The sequence below is a fragment of the Salvelinus namaycush genome, unplaced genomic scaffold (assembly GCF_016432855.1).
Source record: "Salvelinus namaycush isolate Seneca unplaced genomic scaffold, SaNama_1.0 Scaffold470, whole genome shotgun sequence".
Classification (NCBI taxonomy): Eukaryota; Metazoa; Chordata; class Actinopteri; order Salmoniformes; family Salmonidae; genus Salvelinus; species Salvelinus namaycush.
The window spans coordinates 160636-174187 of NW_024061165.1; the positions used below are offsets into that span (position 1 = coordinate 160636).

The 13552-nt window shown below is 43.4% G+C and overlaps 1 protein-coding gene across 1 annotated transcript in view; it reads right to left on the reverse strand.

Annotated features, from left to right (window-relative positions):
* tmem45a (transmembrane protein 45a) overlaps positions 1–12767 on the reverse strand; it is a 68148-nt gene extending 55381 nt beyond the window's left edge. Inside the window, exon 1 of the mRNA XM_038986426.1 lies at positions 12512–12767. The gene's annotated coding sequence lies outside the window, so the exon portion shown is untranslated. The remainder of the gene's footprint in view (positions 1–12511) is intronic.
* Between the last annotated feature and the right edge of the window lie 785 nt (positions 12768–13552).

The window sequence follows — 13552 nt, forward strand, 5'->3', positions numbered from 1 at the left end:
GGACAGTTTATTGGAGCCTGTTCCTGTTGGAGCCTGTGATATATGTTCCTGATGGAGCCTGTGATATCTGTTCCTGATGGAGCCTGTGATATCTGTTCCTGTTGGAGCCTGTGATATCTGTTCCTGATGGAGCCTGTGATATCTGTTCCTGTTGGAGCCTGTGATATCTGTTCCTGATGGAGCCTGTGATATCTGATCCTGTTGGAGCCTGTGATATCTGTTCCTGATGGAGCCTGTGATATCTGTTCCTGATGGAGCCTGATATCTGTTCCTGTTGGAGCCTGTGATATCTGTTCCTGATGGAGCCTGATATCTGTTCCTGTTGGAGCCTGTGATATCTGTTCCTGATGGAGCCTGTGATATCTGTTCCTGTTGGAGCCTGTGATATCTGTTCCTGTTGGAGCCTGTGATATCTGTTCCTGTTGGAGCCTGTGATATCTGTTCCTGATGGAGCCTGTGATATCTGTTCCTGTTGGAGCCTGTGATATCTGTTCCTGTTGGAGCCTGTGATATCTGTTCCTGATGGAGCCTGATATCTGTTCCTGTTGGAGCCTGTGATATCTGTTCCTGTTGGTGCCTGTGATATCTGTTCCTGTTGAAGCCTGTGATATCTGTTCCTGTTGGTGCCTGTAATATCTGTTCCTGTTGGAGCCTGTGATATCTGTTCCTGTTGGTGCCTGTGATATCTGTTCCTGTTGAAGCCTGTGATATCTGTTCCTGTTGGTGCCTGTGATATCTGTTCCTGTTGAAGCCTGTGATATCTGTTCCTGTTGGAGTCTGTGATATCTGTTCCTGTTGGAGTCTGTGATATCTGTTCCTGTTGGAGCCTGTGATATCTGTTCCTGATGGAGCCTGTGATATCTGTTCCTGATGGAGCCTGTGATATCTGTTCCTGTTGGAGCCTGTGATATCTGTTCCTGTTGGAGCCTGTGATATATGTTCCTGATGGAGCCTGTGATATCTGTTCCTGATGGGGCCTGTGATATCTGTTCCTGTTGGAGCCTGTGATATCTGTTCCTGTTGGAGCCTGTGATATCTGTTCCTGTTGGAGCCTGTGATATCTGTTCCTGTTGGAGCCTGTGATATCTGTTCCTGTTGGAGCCTGTGATATCTGTTCCTGTTGGAGCCTGTGATATCTGTTCCTGTTGGGGCCTGTGATATCTGTTCCTGTTGGAGCCTGTGATATCTGTTCCTGTTGGAGCCTGTGATATATGTTCCTGTTGGAGCCTGTTATATCTGTTCCTGTTGGAGCCTGTGATATCTGTTCCTGTTGGAGCCTGTGATATCTGTTCCCGTTGAAGCCTGTGATATCTGTTCCTGATGGAGCCTGTGATATCTGTTCCTGTTGGAGCCTGATATCTGTTCCTGATGGAGCCTGTGATATCTGTTCCTGTTGGAGCCTGTGATATCTGTTCCTGTTGGAGCCTGTGATATCTGTTCCTGATGGAGCCTGTGATATCTGTTCCTGATGGAGCCTGTGATATCTGTTCCTGTTGGAGCCTGTGATATCTGGTCCTGGTGGAGCCTGTGATATCTGTTCCTGATGGAGCCTGTGATATCTGTTCCTGTTGGATCCTGTGATATCTGTTCCTGATGGAGCCTGTGATATCTGTTCCTGTTGGAGCCTGTGATATCTGTTCCTGATGGAGCCTGATATCTGTTCCTGTTGGAGCCTGTGATATCTGTTCCTGTTGGAGCCTGTGATATCTGTTCCTGTTGGAGCCTGTGATATCTGTTCCTGTTGGAGCCTGTGATATCTGTTCCTGGTGGAGCCTGATATCTGTTCCTGTTGGAGCCTGTGATATCTGTTCCTGATGGAGCCTGTGATATCTGTTCCTGTTGGAGCCTGTGATATCTGTTCCTGATGGAGCCTGTGATATCTGTTCCTGTTGGAGCCTGTGATATCTGCTCCTGTTGGAGCCTGTAATATCTGTTCCTGTTGGAGCCTGATATCTGTTCCTGTTGGAGCCTGTGATATCTGGTCCTGATGGAGCCTGTGATATCTGTTCCTGTTGGAGCCTGTGATATCTGATCCTGTTGGAGCCTGTGATATCTGATCCTGTTGGAGCCTGTGATATCTGATCCTGTTGGAGCCTGTGATATCTGGTCCTGTTGGAGCCTGTGATATCTGGTCCTGTTGGAGCCTGTGATATCTGATCCTGTTGGAGCCTGTGATATCTGATCCTGTTGGAGCCTGTGATATCTGATCCTGTTGGAGCCTGTGATATCTGATCCTGTTGGAGCCTGTGATATCTGTTCCTAATGGCCCAAAGAGGAAACTTTCTAAACAAGCGAGTGAAAAAGAGAGAGCCAACATCCAGCACCACTCAGTTGAAGGGAGTCTAGATCCAGCACCACTGAGTTGAAGGGAAACAAGATCCAGCACCACTCAGGTGAAGGGAAACAAGATCCAGCATCACTCAGGTGAAGGGAAACAAGATCCAGCATCACTCAGGTGAAGGGAAACAAGATCCAGCACCACTCAGGTGAAGGGAAACAAGATCCAGCATCACTCAGGTGAAGATAAACAAGATCCAGCACTACTCAGGTGAAGGGAAACAAGATCCAGCATCACTCAGGTGAAGAGAAACAAGATCCAGCATCACTCAGGTGAAGAGAAACAAGATCCAGCACCACTCGGGTGAAGATAAACAAGATCCAGCACCACTCAGGTGAAGGGAAACAATAATATGACTGCATACATATACAGAGGCTCCAAAAGCGGGCCGTGTCACTCCAACTATAAGAATCAATCCATCCTTGACCGGATAATTCTTTCCAGCACGCTTTCAATATCCTTATTAGTCCTTAAAACGTCTTTGGGATAGGGGGCGGTATTTTGAGTCCGGATGAAAAGCGTGTCCAAAGTAAACTGCCTGCTACTCAGGCCCAGAAGCTAAGATATGCATATTATTAGTAGATTTGGATAGAAAACACTGACGTTTCTAAAACTGTTTGAATCATGTCTGTGAGTATAACAGAACTTATTTGGCAGGCGAAACCCCGAGGACAAACCATTCAGAATTCTTTTGTTGTTAAGGTCACTCTTTTCAATGAGTTTCCATTGGGAATCCAGATTTCTAAGCGACTCTCTTGCAGTTCCTATCACTTCCACTGGATGTCAACAGTCTTTAGAAATTGGTTGAGGTTTTTCCTTTATGAAATGAAGAAGTAGCACTGTTCAGAACGAGAGTAGAGGGAAGTGTACTCTTTGATAGAGGCGCGTGACCTGAAAAGCACTCTCCACTTTGTTTTCCTCCGGTATTCAACACAGTATGTCCCGTCTAAAATGTTATTGATTATTTACGTTAAAAAAATACCTAAAGTTGTATTACAAAAGTAGTTTGAAATGTTTGGACAAAGCTTACAGGTAACTTATGAGAAATTTTGTAGTCATGTTGTGCGAGTTGGAACCAGAGTTTTTCTGGATCAAACGCGCCAAGTAAAATGGACATTTTGGATATATATTGACGGAATTAATCGAACAAAAGGACCATTTGTGATGTTTATGGGACATATTGGAGTGCCAACAGAAAAAGCTTGTCAAAGGTAAGGCATGAATTATATCTTTATTTCTGCGTTTTGTGTCGCGCCTGGAGGGTTGAAATATGATTGTCTGTGTTTGTTTGCTGGGGTGCTATCCTCAGATAATAGCATCGTTTGCTTTCGCCGTAAAGCCTTTTTGAAATCTGACACGTTGGCTGGATTCACAACAAGTGTAGCTTTAATTTGGTGTATTGCATGTGTGATTTCATGAAAGTTTAAATTTTATAGTAATTTATTTGTATTTGGCGCTCTGCATTTTCACTGGATTTTGGCCAGGTGGGACGCTAAATGTCCCACCTATCCAAGAGAGGTTAAATCTTTCCATAAAGTGTATATAATCAAACTTAAAAAGCTGCCCTTGATTTACTCTAACAATCTTTTTTGTAAAAACAAGATAACATTTTTCCAAAAGTTACACCGTACACAAGCCTAAGATCACCATGTGCAATGCCGACCTTTGGCTGGAGTGGTGTAAAGCTCGCCGCCATTGGACTCTGGAGCAGTGGAAAAGGTTTCTCTGGAGTGATGAATCACGCTTCACCATCTGGTAGTCCGACGGACGAATCTGGTTTTGGCAGATGCCAGGAGAGTGCTACCTGCCCACATGCATAGCGCCAACAGTTTGGAGGAGGAGGAATATTGGTCTGGGGCTGGTTTTCATGGTTCGGGCCTCTTAGTTCCAGTGAAGGGAAATCGTAACGCTACAGCATACAATGGCATTCTAGACGATGCTGTGCTTCCAATTTTGTGGCAACAGATTGGGGAAGGCCCTTTCCTATTTCAGCATGACAAAGCCCCCATGCACAAAGTTAGGTCCATACGTAAATGGTTTGTCGAGATCGGTGTGGAAGAAATTGGCAGGCCTGCACAGAGTCCTGACCTAAACCCCATCGAACACCTTTGAGATTAATTGAAACGCCGACTGCGAACCAGACCTAAACGCCCAACATCAGTACCCGACCTCACTAATGCTCTTGTGGCTGAATGGAAGGAAGTCCCCGCAGCAATGTTCCAACATCTAGTGGAAAGCCTTCACAGAAGAGTGGAGGCTGTTATAGCAGCAAAAGGGAGACCAAGTCCATATTAATGCTCACAAGCAGTATTACTTTTGGTCATGTAGTGTACTTAAATGTCCAAAAAGGAAAGAGACATTTTATATGCTGTTCACCATCTGGATACAATAAATCGGCTATGTGATATTTGCACAAAATAATTTAATCAAATGTATTATTTTAATATTTATTTAAATATTTTAAATGTCAATTTACCAACATTTCTGAAAATTAGATATATATGGCGTTTTGTAATGAAACTCTTCTGTCCACCATTATGCTTGTTGTTCCTCCCCTGTTGAGATGATTAACCTGTAGTCTGTCAGGTGCTTGGGACCACAGCAACATTTTCCTTCAAACATCCAGCATTGCTCTCTGTACAGATAAATATAGTCCTATTGTAACATCATAAACATTAGCATGGTTTTAAAGATCGACTGTGAATATGACATGCCAGGGTGAGTTAGAAGGATTTATGAACCTGTTGAATTATTACATGAGCTGCCCTTTGGCTCTTGGTTTAGTCTGTTTTCAATATGTTTTCAATACATTCAGACAGGCTTTCCTCCAAACATGTCAGTATATGAGCTGAGTGTCTGTGAGGCACAGCTGTGTTATCCCTGATCCTCTGCTAATCATCCTCTAACACACCGTCTCCATGGTGATGATGAGCCCAATCACTCCTCCACACCACTTTAGAGGAGTGACTGTGATTGGTTGACAAGGTATTTGGTGTTTGTGTCACACCTACACAACAACAACAGGATGCTCATTCTGACAAGAGTGTGTCTATACCTACAGTATATCATGAGGATAATGAACCGGGTTAGAATACATAACCTCAGGAACATACCAGAATCCTGAACTAGTCTCATATAACATCACCTATGATTTATAGAATGATTGATTGGTTGATTAACCTACCAATAGGCTAGAGAGAGCGAGATCCCCACCAATACAGCTTGTACCAGAGTCTGAGTCTGTTTAAAGCAGGAGTCATACAGAGCAACATGACCATAAAGACACACAGCAACACTGGTGCTACCCAGCCAGTCTGCCAGGCTACTGAGTATCAAGGTTGAGCCACTATACACTGTTGCTACCCAGCCAGTCTGCCAGGCTACTGGGTATCAAGGTTGAGCCACTATACACTGTTGCTACCCAGCCAGTCTGCCAGGCTACTGGGTATCAAGGTTGAGCCACTATACACTGGTGCTACCCAGCCAGTCTGCCAGGCTACTGGGTATCAAGGTTGATCCACTATACACTGGTGCTACCCAGCCAGTCTGCCAGGCTACTGGGTATCAAGGTTGATCCACTATACACTGGTGCTACCCAGCCAGTCTGCCAGGCTACTGGGTATCAAGGTTGATCCACTATACACTGGTGCTACCCAGCCAGTCTGCCAGGCTACTGGGTATCAAGGTTGATCCACTATACACTGGTGCTACCCAGCCAGTCTGCCAGGCTACTGAGTATCAAGGTTGAGCCACTATACACTGGTGCTACCCAGCCAGTCTGCCAGGCTACTGGGTATCAAGGTTGAGCCACTATACACTGGTGCTACCCAGCCAGTCTGCCAGGCTACTGGGTATCAAGGTTGAGCCACTATACACTGGTGCTACCCAGCCAGTCTGCCAGGCTACTGGGTATCAAGGTTGAGCCACTATACACTGTTGCTACCCAGCCAGTCTGCCAGGCTACTGGGTATCAAGGTTGAGCCACTATACACTGGTGCTACCCAGCCAGTCTGCCAGGCTACTGGGTATCAAGGTTGAGCCACTATACACTGTTGCTACCCAGCCAGTCTGCCAGGCTACTGGGTATCAAGGTTGAGCCACTATACACTGGTGCTACCCAGCCAGTCTGCCAGGCTACTGGGTATCAAGGTTGAGCCACTATACACTGGTGCTACCCAGCCAGTCTGCCAGGCTACTGGGTATCAAGGTTGAGCCACTATACACTGGTGCTACCCAGCCAGTCTGCCAGGCTACTGGGTATCAAGGTTGAGCCACTATACACTGTTGCTACCCAGCCAGTCTGCCAGGCTACTGGGTATCAAGGTTGAGCCACTATACACTGTTGCTACCCAGCCAGTCTGCCAGGCTACTGGATATCAAAGTTGAGCCACTATACACTGGTGCTACCCAGCCAGTCTGCCAGGCTACTGGGTATCAAGGTTGAGCCACTATACACTGGTGCTACCCAGCCAGTCTGCCAGGCTACTGGGTATCAAGGTTGAGCCACTATACACTGTTGCTACCCAGCCAGTCTGCCAGGCTACTGGGTATCAAGGTTGAGCCACTATACACTGGTGCTACCCAGCCAGTCTGCCAGGCTACTGGGTATCAAGGTTGAGCCACTATACACTGGTGCTACCCAGCCAGTCTGCCAGGCTACTGGGTATCAAGGTTGAGCCACTATACACTGGTGCTACCCAGCCAGTCTGCCAGGCTACTGGGTATCAAGGTTGAGCCACTATACACTGGTGCTACCCAGCCAGTCTGCCAGGCTACTGAGTATCAAGGTTGAGCCACTATACACTGGTGCTACCCAGCCAGTCTGCCAGGCTACTGGGTATCAAGGTTGAGCCACTATACACTGGTGCTACCCAGCCAGTCTGCCAGGCTACTGAGTATCAAGGTTGAGCCACTATACACTGTTGCTACCCAGCCAGTCTGCCAGCCTACTGGGTATCAAGGTTGAGCCACTATACACTGGTGCTACCCAGCCAGTCTGCCAGGCTACTGGGTATCAAAGTTGAGCCACTATACACTGGTGCTACCCAGCCAGTCTGCCAGGCTACTGGGTATCAAGGTTGAGCCACTATACACTGGTGCTACCCAGCCAGTCTGCCAGGCTACTGGGTATCAAGGTTGAGCCACTATACACTGTTGCTACCCAGCCAGTCTGCCAGGCTACTGGGTATCAAGGTTGAGCCACTATACACTGGTGCTACCCAGCCAGTCTGCCAGGCTACTGGGTATCAAGGTTGAGCCACTATACACTGGTGCTACCCAGCCAGTCTGCCAGGCTACTGGGTATCAAGGTTGAGCCACTATACACTGGTGCTACCCAGCCAGTCTGCCAGGCTACTGGGTATCAAGGTTGAGCCACTATACACTGGTGCTACCCAGCCAGTCTGCCAGGCTACTGAGTATCAAGGTTGAGCCACTATACACTGGTGCTACCCAGCCAGTCTGCCAGGCTACTGGGTATCAAGGTTGAGCCACTATACACTGGTGCTACCCAGCCAGTCTGCCAGGCTACTGAGTATCAAGGTTGAGCCACTATACACTGTTGCTACCCAGCCAGTCTGCCAGCCTACTGGGTATCAAGGTTGAGCCACTATACACTGGTGCTACCCAGCCAGTCTGCCAGGCTACTGGGTATCAAGGTTGAGCCACTATACACTGGTGCTACCCAGCCAGTCTGCCAGGGTACTGGGTATCAAGGTTGAGCCACTATATTGTGTGGTAGTAACATACATACCATTCATATTGTGTGGTAGTAATATACATACCATTCATATTGTGTGGTAGTAACATACATACCATTCATATTGTGTGGTAGTAACCTAAATACCATTCATATTGTGTGGTAGTAACATACAGTGCATTCGGAAAGTATTCAGACCCAATGACTTTTTCCACATTTTCCATGTTAGCACATTTAAACAAAATAAAAGATTGAAATATCACATTTAAAGACGCTCAGGGTTCAAGTCCGGGCTCTGGCTGGGCCACTCAATGACATTTAGAGACTTGTCCCGAAGCCACTCCTGCGTTGTCTTGGCTGTGTGCTTAGGGTCGTTGTCCTGTTGGAAGGTGAACCTTCACCCCATTCTGAGGTCCTGAGCGCTCTGGAGCAGGTTTTCATCAAGGATCTCTCTGTACTTTGCTCCTTTCATCTTTCCCTCGATCCTGACTAGTCTCCCAGTCCCTGCCCTGAAAAAACATCCCCACAGCATGACGCTGCCACCACCATGCTTCACTGTAGGGATGGTGCCAGGTTTCCTCCAGACGTGACGCTTGGCATTCAGGCCAAAGAGTTCAATCTTAGTTTCATCAGACCAGAGAATCTTGTTTCTCATGGTCTGAGAGTCTTTAGGTGCCTTTTGTCAAACTCCAAGCGGGCTGTCATGTTCCTTTTACTGAGAAGTGGCTTCCGTCTGGCCACTCTACCATAAAGGCCTGATTGGTGGAGTGCTGCAGAGATGGTTGTCCTTCTGGAAGTTTCTCCCATCTCCACAGAGGAACTCTGGAGCTCTGTCAGAGTGACCATCGGGTTCTTGGTCACCTCCCCGACCAAGGCCCTTCTCCCCTGATTGCTCAGTTTGGCCGGGCGGCCAGCTCTAGGAAGAATCTTGGTGGTTCCAAACTTCTTCCATTTAAGAATGATGGAGGCCACTGTGTTCTTGGGGACCTTCAATGCTGCAGAAATGTTTTGGTACCCTTCCCCAGATCTGTGCCTCGACACAATCCTGTCTCGGAGCTCTACGGACAATTCCTTTGACCTCATGGCTTGGTTTTTGCTCTGACATGCACTGTCAACTGTGGGACATTTATATAGACAGGTGTGTGCCTTTCCAAATCATGTCCAATCAATTGAATTTACCACAGGTGGACTCTAATCAAGTTGTAGAAACATCTCAAGGATGATCAATGGAAACAGGACGCACCTAAGATCAATTTCGAGTCTCATAGCAAAGGGTCTGAATTCTTATGTAAATAAGGTATTTCTGTTTTGCAACAATTTCTAAAAACCTGTTTTCGCTTTGTCATTATTGGGTATTGTGATGTCATTATGGGGTATTGTGATGTCATTATGGGGTATTGTGATGTCATTATGGGGTATTGTGATGTCATTATTGGGTATTGTGTGTAGATTGATAAGGATGTTTTAGAATAAGGCTGTAGCGTGACAAAATGTGGCAAAAGTGAAGGGGTCTGAATACTTTCTGAATGCACTGTAAATACCATTCATATTGTGTGGTAGTAACCTCAAATCAAAATCAAATCAAATTGTATTGGTCACATACACGTGTTTAGCAGATGTTATTGTGGGTGTAGAGAAAGGCTTGTAACCTAAATACCATTCCTTGACTCAGGCATCTGCTTTCACATGGGTCTAACCCACTATCTTAACATTATCGACCCTTCCTTATACCCCATGGAATCCCCTCTTCAGGTTAAACCTCTGCTTTCAAAATGCATATAATTTTACTCTTCAGGTTAAACCTCTGCTTTCAAAATGCATATAATTTTACTCTTCAGGTTAAACCTCTGCTTTCAAAATGCATATAATTTTACTCTTCAGGTTAAACCTCTGCTTTCAAAATGCATATAATTTTACTCTTCAGGTTAAACCTCTGCTTTCAAAATGCATATAATTTTACTCTTCAGGTTAAACCTCTGCTTTCAAAATGCATATAATTTTACTCTTCAGGTTAAACCTCTGCTTTCAAAATGCATATAATTTTACTCTTCAGGGTAAACCTCTGCTTTCAAAATGCATATAATTTTACTCTTCAGGGTAAACCTCTGCTTTCAAAATGCATATAATTTTACTCTTCAGGTTAAACCTCTGCTTTCAAAATGCATTTAATTTTACTCTTCAGGGTAAACCTCTGCTTTCAAAATGCATTTAATTTTACTCTTCAGGTTAAACCTCTGCTTTCAAAATGCATATAATTTTACTCTTCAGGGTAAACCTCTGCTTTCAAAATGCATATAATTTTACTCTTCAGGTTAAACCTCTGCTTTCAAAATGCATTTAATTTTACTCTTCAGGGTAAACCTCTGCTTTCAAAATGCATATAATTTTACTCTTCAGGGTAAACCTCTGCTTTCAAAATGCATATAATTTTACTCTTCAGGGTAAACCTCTGCTTTCAAAATGCATATAATTTTACTCTTCAGGTTAAACCTCTGCTTTCAAAATGCATTTAATTTTACTCTTCAGGGTAAACCTCTGCTTTCAAAATGCATATAATTTTACTCTTCAGGGTAAACCTCTGCTTTCAAAATGCATATAATTTTACTCTTCAGGTAAACCTCTGCTATCATTGGCCATGTTTACATGCGCAACAATATCCCGTTTACAATAGTATTGGGATATTGTTGTATTCTGTTGTTGAGTTTACACATATCCCGTTTACAATAGTATTGGGATATTGTTGTATTCTGTTGTTGAGTTTACACATATCCCGTTTACAATAGTATTGGGATATTGTTGTATTCTGTTGTTGAGTTTACACATATCCCATTTACAATAGTATTGGGATATTGTTGTATTCTGTTGTTGAGTTTACACATATCCCATTTACAATAGTATTGGGATATTGTTGTATTCTGTCTTTGAGTTTACACATATCCCATTTACAATAGTATTGGGATATTGTTGTATTCTGTTGTTGAGTTTACACATATCCCATTTACAATAGTATTGGGATATTGTTGTATTCTGTTGTTGAGTTTACACATATCCCATTTACAATAGTATTGGGATATTGTTGTATTCTGTTGTTGAGTTTACACATATCCCATTTACAATAGTATTGGGATATTGTTGTATTCTGTTGTTGAGTTTACACATATCCCATTTACAATAGTATTGGGATATTGTTGTATTCTGTTGTTGAGTTTACACATATCCCATTTACAATAACCCGAAAAAGCTTGTATTCCGGTTATGAGAAACCCTGATGAGATACCTGGGATATGGTGATCTTAGACAGGTTACTGTGGCATGTCAACATCTTATCCCGGTTATGAGAAACCCTGATGAGATACCTGGGATATGGTGATCTTAGACAGGTTACTGTGGCATGTCAACATCTTCTCCCCTATACTGTCTGCGCAGGCTCAGTTTCGCATATCATGTCGTGTGATGAAGTTTTCATTTGATTGTCCAACAAATCCCTTCAAAAAGTAGGCTCCCTACGCATTTCAATACACCATAATCATTCCATAATCATTTATTTTGATGACACTCCATACTGGACCGGATAGCCTAGTGGCTACTTTCACCCCTAATTTAGACAAGTTTATGTTTATAACTTCGGACATTTGGTATTTTCGACATTTGGTAGGCCATTTGTTTGTCAACTATATAGTTAGATAAATGCAGCTTCTCTTCTGTCATAAATTGTTGCCCTATGAGACTAAATAAAGTATAGTGCTCACCAGAATAATGTCTTACATCGATAGAATGAATGCATTAGTAATGTAGTTAACACCGGTAAAGTTGTCCGTTTCGTTTAGGGACCGGGTAGAAAACACATTAACTCCAAAACAGTGGAAAGATTGGTCCTGTCCAAAAACGTCGTCAGTTTGACTCGTTTTAAGGAAAATAAAAGCTGAGAAAATGATGAAACACCATTCTGATAGGACAGTTGGTCTTGGGTGCATATGTGATGTGGTTGAAATACGGTTGGCTTGCATAACCGTGTCAAAGACAACACATTACAGAGCATTCGCATTTTCTCAAGAGAAGCTGAAAGAAATATTTCTCCACTCCTGTTCCCGAGACAAAATAACACTTGTTCTATAATTTTACTGCAAGAAATGCATAATTCTGCAGGAGTTAATATTACGCTACATTTGAGAGGTTATAGACCTACAGCCAGTGTCCATATTTCAGTTACTATTCAATTGTATCCGTATGAATTTAAATGAGGAATATTATGTTTATTCATGGTTACAGGGATACTCGTGAGCAGGATATCAAAGGTCCATGTAAACAGTTGATCCCGAATAAGACCTTAAGCAGGATAAGGAGCTACTATACACCAAAGATGTATTGATAATAAACTAAAAGGATAACTGTAAATGAACTAATATAATATAGCCTGTAGCCAGCTGTTTCTTAAATGTTAGTTTAAATACATTAAGTCATTGAACTTTTCTTACCGTAGTTAGATTGTTTCCACACAAAAAAATGATCCGTTCGCCAAAGTTCCTAAAACGGTTCCGTATGTCGAAACATTCACATTTTATTCAAATCCAATGTACACCGTTTAACCATCGTCCAAAAAGAAAAATATTATCCTACATACAGTATCTTCCAAAAAGAAAAATATTATCCTACATACAGTATCTTCCAAAGAGGTGAGTAGGTTATTATTATACCAGTCGTCCCATCTTCCAACTAGCTACATTCACAACCACTTTTCTGATGATTGTAAATTATTATTTTTTTTGCATTTTTGGGAAACATCCTCAACTGTATACCATTGGCTGAGCGTTGTAAAATGACGTCACTCTTACTGACATTGATTGGTTGAACACCTTGTCAGTCTGCAGCGAGCGAGATTCCACGTGTGCACTTTTACTCCCGCTGCTTGGAGTCCCTCTGGAGAGACAAATCAAATCCGCTACTTGTTGATTGAGTCAATTGATGGACGTTTGTAGTGCACATATTCTGTCCACAATGATACAGTAGCCTACTAGGATCTTTCGGTTTTTTCTCCAGTTTGTATTTGGCTTTATGGTGTATTCGAATATTATATTCCTTACATTTTCATTTTTTTTAAATGAATTAATTCACTACTTTGTGAAAGATTCTCCCCAAATTAAGGAACCTGTTGGTTTTAGACTATAGTGTGGAAAAGAACAAAAAGGGTTTTGATATAAAACTTTAGTTCACATGAAGATAGTCGTGTCTGCGCTTCACTCTGGATGCGGTTAGGAGACGAACGCTGCCAGGCAGGACACAAGAGTTCTCTGAAGGCTACGTGCAGAAAGTCACGCTGCGCTTATTCGTCTTTGCAATTATCTTTATACCATATTTGTATATGACTGGAGGAAAAACGAACTATCTGTTCTGAGGTTTTATCTAAAATAACTCCTGACCTGCTGTCACACACTCTCAATTCCACGTGTTTTCTTCAAATGCACACACAATTCAAATGGCATTTAACATTATATTCCCAGCGATTACAAAGGTCATTT